Raw genomic sequence first — 7,999 nt, 5'->3', positions numbered from 1 at the left:
AAGTCAGGTTGTCAGAACACGTACTGGCAGGGTTGTTAAGGCAGTCGATCGCTTGATAGAGAACATGGTGCAAAACCACTCACCAAGGGTTTTGTTACAGGAGTCAGAAGGTCACTGTCTTTCCGTTCTTTATTTTAGATACATTTTTGAGATTGAGATATTTTTCTTTATTACCAGTAGTATGACCTGGGTCATGAGATGTTCATAATGGAGGGAAAGTGTTCCAAGATTTCATATGATGTATAAGGCATCATATTCACTAGAAGGGGCAGTAGCCTGATCAACTGCTGTTTTCTTTTAACTTACTTTGTAAGTAGCTTTATACGCTGTATATGGGAAATGGAGTCCCAGGGCTATCTTGGACCAAGTGGACAAGAGTTTTATTCTATATGTTTTTGGTTATTTTCCACCCTCGAAGTGTGAAGGATTTTGGTGAAATTAAAGAGGGGTGAATGTAACAGGTCAAAGAATTACAGATTTTTGCAACCGTTCATTTTCTATTTTTTATTTTATTTTGTGAGTTGATTTCACCAAAATATTGTATTGTTCAGCATTTTGTGTAGTTTACAGATATTGGGAGAGTTTAATTGTGTAAGTGCGCCCTCTAGAGTTGGTTTGGTTATATGCGGAGGGAGGTCATGCTTTTCTCAGTCTGCATTGTATTCGGCTGGGAGAGGTACGTGTTCACTTCGGCGTGACATAAACTTGATATACCTGTTAAAACTAAAACGTTTCAGTGCACATAGTAACTTGTATGTATATTATATGATGAGTGTACGTACATTTAATCAAGTTGTGTCGTGAATTTAGCCATTTTTGAGAGTTGAGAAATTGCTAACTTAGCTAACCTCGTGTTCTGTTTAGCTGTAAGTTAGCAATCATCATTCTATCCTCTTGTATGAAGCTCACGTTGTTCTTTTTATGTTAGGCGATTCTGGTCGAGGGTAGAGTTTTGAACATTTTCTCTCTTTGATGTTGAATAGGTATGTATTCCCTATATCAGGTTAAAAATGTGTTCATTTAAAATGTTTTCATGTATTGATTAGTGTTTAATGGCACTGAAAAGCTCAAATGTGAAGGATTACATGTTGCTTCGTGCATATTACTGTATGTATTACCCATTTGAAAGATGGTTTATGTCATGTTGCACAGTATTAATGTAAAGGCTAAAAGCTCAGAGTTTTTGGCAGAGATAACATGAATATGACACATACATAAGATATACACCAGATGCAATGTTTATTTTCCAATGATGTTGTATTTTATTCCTTGTATTTTTGAATGTGATTATACTGAGTCTGCATTGTATTCGGCTGGGAGAGGCGGATTCTGGTCGAGGGTAGAGTTTTGAACATTTTCTCTCTTTGATGTTGAACAGATTGAGAGAGTTGTACACAATAAAGTGCCTTCAAGTACGCCAGTGTGTTGTCTTCAGTGCACCGGAACACAACGCAGTAGTCGGCAACGAGCAGACCGCGCCGGCTACAACTACATTTAACTGACATTAGATAGTTAATCCAGAGATTCTTACCTTTAGCTCGATTCGGCAGTCTTTTCCCTATGGGAGAAAACGGTGGGGAAAACAATTGGAACCATTTCCCTGTTCGACCGCTAGGTTTTATGGGTATGATGACGCATTCTGTGGTACTATATCGCAGCTTTAACCTAAATGCTCACCTGCCTCTTTAAGGGCGGGAGGTTACCATGGTAACGCCATCGGAGTCACGTTAGTCTGACTAGTAGCAGCGTCGTCTTCTCTTCCGTAGCGGTTGAAACCCAAACATTGAGAAAAAATAAACTACCTAGCTTGTGAATAAAACAAATGTAGATAGCCAAGAAACAAGGGCAAAGTCTCACTTCAGTAGACATTCGTTTAAAAGTACATTTGACCAATTTTTCATGCCTGTGCGCAGCGCTTGTAAAAAGTCGATCTTTCGCTCAGCTCTTCAAGTGCGCACAGACCCAGCCAGGCAGTGTTGCAGTGCAAGGTTGGATAGGCTATAGGATAGGCTATAGGATAGGCAGTTGTTTGACTTGGATAGGCTATAGGATAGGCAGTTGTTTGACTTGGATAGGCTATACGATTGGCAGTTTGACTTGGATAGGCTATAGGATAGGCTATAGGATAGGCAGTTGTTTGACTTGGATAGGCTATAGGATTGGCAGTTGTTTGACTTGGATAGGCTATAGGATTGGCAGTTGTTTGACTTTGTGCGCAGAAATACTTTCTTAGGATAAAAATAAACGGAATAGAGCTAAGCACAGGCAAAATCTTAGAGGCAAACCTGGTTTAGTCTGCTTTCCACCAAACACTGCGAGACTAATTCACCTTTCAGCAGGACAATAAGCTAAAACAAGGACAAACACACACTGGAGTTGCTTACGAAGAACACATTGAATGTTCCTGAGTGGCCTAGTTACAGTTTGGACTTAAATCGCATTGAAAATCTATGGCAAGGCTTGACAATGGCTGTCTAGCAATAAACAACCACCAACTTGACAGATCTTGAAGAATCTTTAAAAGAATAATGTGCAAATATTGTACAATCCAGGGGTCCAAAACTCAGAGATTTACCCAGAAAGACTCCGCTATGTCCGCTGCCAACTCTCAGAGATTTACCCAGAAAGACTCCGCTATGTCCGCTGCCAACTCTCAGAGATTTACCCAGAAAGACTCCGCTATATCCGCTGCCAACTCTCTGAGATTTACCCAGAAAGACTCCGCTATATCCGCTGCCAACTCTCTGAGATTTACCCAGAAAGACGCCGCTATATCCGCTGCCAACTCTCTGAGATTTACCCAGAAAGACGCCGCTATATCCGCTGCCAACTCTCTGAGATTTACCCAGAAAGACGCCGCTATATCCGCTGCCAACTCTCAGAGATTTACCCAGAAAGACTCCGCTATATCCGCTGCCAAAGGTGATTCTAACATGTATCGACTCAGGAGGTTGAATATTTATGGAAATCAAGTTATTCATTTATTTATTTTATGTTATAATTTTTCTTCCACTTTGACATTAGACTGTGCAGATCGTTGACCAAAAAAAGGACAAATACAATTTAATCCCACCTTGTAACACAACAAAAAGGTGGAGAAAGTCAAGGGGTGTGAATACTTTCTGAACTGTATACAGTGGGGAGAACAAGTATTTGATACACTGCCGATTTTGCAGGTTTTCCTACTTACAAAGCATATAGAGGTCTGTAATTTTTATCATAGGTACACTTCAACTGTGAGAGACGGAATCTAAAATCAAAAATCCAGAAAATCACATTGTATGATTTTTAAGTAATTCATTTGCATTTTATTGCATGACATAAGTATTTGATACATCAGAAAAGCAGAACTTAATATTTGGTACAGAAACCTTTGTTTGCAATTACAGAGATCATACGTTTCCTGTAGGTCTTGACCAGGTTTGCACACACTGCAGCAGGGATTTTGGCCCACTCCTCCATACAGACCTTCTCTAGATCCTTCAGGTTTCGGGTCTGTCGCTGGGCAATACGGACTTTCAGCTCCCTCCAAAGATGTTCTATTGGGTTCAGGTCTGGAGACTGGCTAGGCCACTCCAGGACCTTGAGATGCTTCTTACGGAGCCACTCCTTAGTTGCCCTGGCTGTGTGTTTCGGGTCGTTGTCATGCTGGAAGAACCAGCCACGACCCATCTTCAATGCTCTTACTGAGGGAAGGAGGTTGTTGGCCAAGATCTCGCGATACATGGCCCCATCCATCCTCCCCTCAATACAGTGCAGTTGTCCTGTCCCCTTTGCAGAAAAGCATCCCCAAAGAATGATGTTTCCACCTCCATGCTTCACGGTTGGGATGGTGTTCTTGGGGTTGTACTCAACCTTCTTCTTCCTCCAAAAAGCTCTATTTTTGTCTCATCAGACCACATGACCTTCTCCCATTCCTCCTCTGGATCTTCCAGATGGTCATTGGCAAACTTCAGACGGGCCTGGACATGCTCTGGCTTGAGCAGGGGGACCTTGCGTGCGCTGCAGGATTTTAATCCATGACGGCGTAGTGTGTTACTAATGGTTTTCTTTGAGACTGTGGTCCCAGCTCTCTTCAGGTCATTGACCAGGTCCTGCCGTGTAGTTCTGGGCTGATCCCTCACCTTCCTCATGATCATTGATGCCCCACGAGGTGAGATCTTGCATGGAGCCCCAGACCGAGGGTGATTAACCGTCATCTTGAACTTCTTCCATTTTCTAATAATTGCGCCAACAGTTGTTGCCTTCTCACCAAGCTGCTTGCCTATTGTCCTGTAGCCCAACAATTTTATCCCTGATGTCCTTACACATCTCTCTGTTCTTGGCCATTGTGGAGAGGTTGGAGTCTGTTTGATTGAGTGTGTGGACAGGTGTCTTTTATACAGGTAACGAGTTCAAACAGGTGCAGTTAATAAAGGTAATGAGTGGAGAACAGGAGGGCTTCTTAAAGAAAAACTAACAGGTCTGTGACAGCCGGAATTCTTACTGGTTGGTAGGTGATCAAATACTTATGTCATGCAATAAAATGCAAATTAATTACATAAAAATCATACAATGTGATTTTCTGGATGTTTGTTTTAGATTCCGTCTCTCACAGTTGAAGTGTACCTATGATAAAAATTACAGACCTCTACATGCTTTGTAAGTAGGAAAACCTGCAAAATCGGCAGTGTATCAAATACTTGTTCTCCCCACTGTATATACACACACTACATGTCCAAAAGTATGTGGACACCTGCTTGTCAAACATCTCATTCCAGAATCATGGGCATTAATATGGAGTTGGTTCCCCCTTTGCTGCTATAACAGCCTCCACTCTTCTGGGAAGGCTTTCCACTAGATGTTGGAACATTGCTGCGGGGACTTGCTTCCGTTCAGCCACAAGAGCATTAGTGAGGTCGGGCACTGATGTTGGGCGATTAGGCCTGGCTTGCGGTCGGCGTTCCAATTCATCCTAAAGGTGTTCGATAGGGTTGAGGTCAGGGCTCTGTGCAGGCCAGTCAAGTTCTTCCACACCGATCTCGACAAACCATTTCTGTATGGACCTCACTTTGGCAAGGGGGCATTGTCATGCTGAAACAGGAAAGGGCCTTCCCCAAACTGTTGCCACAAAGTTGGAAGCACAGAAATCGTTTAGAATGTCATTTTATGCTGTAGTGTTAAGATTTCCCTTCACTGGAACTAAGGGGCCTAGCCCGAATCATAAAAAACTGCCCCAGACCATTATTCCTCCTCCACCAAACTGAAGTTGGCACAGGGCCGGTCATTACCGTTCTGTCACCCAAGGTGAGACCAGAAAATGGCTCCCGCAAAAAATAGAATATTCCCAGTAAGCAAAATGACGTTGAAAAGACGGTGAAGTTAGGTTCAATTTAGGTTCTGAATGAAAACGTGAAAAGTTATTTTCAGTATGTTTAAAATACATATTTTCCATGAAGTTGAAAATGCATATTTTCCAGATGTTGAAAAATATGTATTTTTCGGACGTTGAAATCAGGTTCATTTTCGGTTCTGAATGAGTTTTAAATACTTATGTTGAAAATGTTGAAAATACAGTGCATTCGGAAAGTATTCAGACCCCTTCACTTTTCCTACATTTTGTTACGTTACAGCCCTATTCTAAAATGGATCAAATTATTTTTTCCCCCTCAATCTACACACAATACCCCATAATGACGAAGTAAAAACAGGTTTAGAAATGTTTGCAATTGTATTAAAAATAAAAAACTGAAATACCTTATTTACATAAGTATTCAGACCCTTTGCTATGAGACTCGAAATTGAGGTCAGGTGCATCCGGTTTCCATTGATCATCCTTGAGATGTTCCTACAACTTGATTGGAGTCCACCTGTGGTAAATTCAATTGATTGGACATGATTTGGAAAGGCACACAGCTGTCTATATAAAGTCCCACAGTTGACAGTGCATGTCAGAGCAAAAACCAAGACATGAGGTTGAAGGAATTGTCCGTAGAGCTCCGAGACAGGATTGTGTCGAGGCACAGATCTGGGGAAGGGTACCAAAACATTTTCTGCAGCATTGAAAGTCCCCAAGAACACAGTGGCCTCAATCATTCTTAAATGGAAGAAGTTTGGAACCACCAAGACTCTTCCTAAAGCTGGCCGCCCGGCCAAACTGAGCAATCAGGGGAGAAGGGCCTTGGTCAGGGAGGTGACCAAGAACCCGATGGTCACTCAGAGAGCTCCTCTGTGGAGATGGGAGAACCTTCCAGAAGGACAACCATCTCTGCAGCACTCCACCAATCAGGCCTTTATGGAAGAGTGGCCAGACGGAAGCCACTCCTCAGTAAAAGGCACATGACAGCCAGCTTGGAGTTTGCCAAAAGGCATCTAAAAGACTCAGACCATGAGAAACAAGATTCTCTGTTCTAATGAAACCAATATTGAACTCTTTGGCCTAAATGCCAAGCGTCACGTCTGGAGGAAACCTGGCACCATCCCTACGGTGAAGCATGGTGGTGGCAGCATCATGCTGTGGGGATGTTTTTCAGCGCTTGGGACTGGGAGACTAGTCAGGATCGAGGGAAAGATTAACGGCGCAAAGTACAGAGAGATCCTTGATGAAAACCTGCTCAAGAGCGCTCAGGTCCTCAGACTGGGGCGAAGGTTCACCTTCCAACAGGACAACGACCCTAAGCACACAGCCAAGACAACGCAGGAGTGGCTTCGGGACAAGTCTCTGAATGTCCTTGAGTGGCCCAGCCAGAGCCCGGACTTGAACCCGATCTAACATCTCTGGAGAGACCCGGAAATAGCTGTGCAGCGACACTCCCCATCCAACCTGACAGAGCTTGAGAGAATCTGCAGAGAAGAATGGGAGAAACTCCCCAAATACAGGTGTGCCAAGCTTATAGTGTCATACCCAAGAAGACTCGAGGCTGTAATCGCTGCCAAAGGTGCTTCAACAAAGTTCTGAGTAAAGGGTTATTCTCATTACTAATTTACTGCCTTTTAAAAAAACATTGCTGATATGGCTGACTTGCTTAAACAAATTTCGATTAAGACGTTAATGAGCGAGCTAGGATGGACGTAATCAATATAACTATTTGTTCAGCACTTTTGAAATGTACAGCGACAGAATTCAGAACATGGGCCACTCTTACGTTATTCTCCATGTACACCAAGTCAGAACAGTAGGCTTCAGGTCGGAGCTCTAGAGTTCCCAGTTGTCTTGAACGCTGCAGAAATCATGCTTGAATGTTTATCCTTTTAAGCTTGGAAAACACATTTTCACTTCACAATAAGGCCATTCTACTGCCAATGTTTGTCTATGGTGATTGCATGGCTGTGTGCTTGATTTTATACACCTGTCAGCAACGGGTGTGGCTGAACTAGCCGAATCCACTAATTTGAAGGGGTGTCCACATACCTTTGTGTATATAGTGTAAAGTTACACTAAGTTAGTTTACATTTTAATCATTTAGCAGACGCTCTTATCCAGAGAGACTTACAGTTAGTGAGTGCATACATTATTATTATTATTATTATTATTATTATTATTATTATTATTATATTTTTTCATACTGACCCCCAGTGGGTATCGAACCCACAACCCTGGCGTTGCAAACGCCATTCCCTCCCCCTATGCTTTTCTCATTTCCATCACATTTCCCAGAGGAATACAGTGGTCCTGTGTCATTCAGAATTAGGATAACATACTGCATTTCAACACTGCCCTAATGACAGCATTATGTTTATGACTATATTCTTATTTTTGACAGGTACAAGGGTGTGCGATAATGTTCAACCCGATCAGCTTCGACTCACCTTACCTCGTCCCCAGGCTAATTGCGCATGTGCAGAAGTAGCATCATCAATAGGTACACTAACCTTTCCTGAACCCTTATATAAAAACTGGACTGACTGCGATGTCCACAACACCAATAACCCTTTTAACAGACTAGAAAGTTCCAGTTTAGGCTAATATTTCATTAAATGAAAGCAACTCCATAGGGGAGGTGTAGAATTTAGATGCTGT

This window comes from Coregonus clupeaformis, chromosome 1 (assembly GCF_020615455.1).
Source record: "Coregonus clupeaformis isolate EN_2021a chromosome 1, ASM2061545v1, whole genome shotgun sequence".
Classification (NCBI taxonomy): domain Eukaryota; kingdom Metazoa; phylum Chordata; class Actinopteri; order Salmoniformes; family Salmonidae; genus Coregonus; species Coregonus clupeaformis.
Note: the sequence above shows the minus strand (reverse complement) of the source record.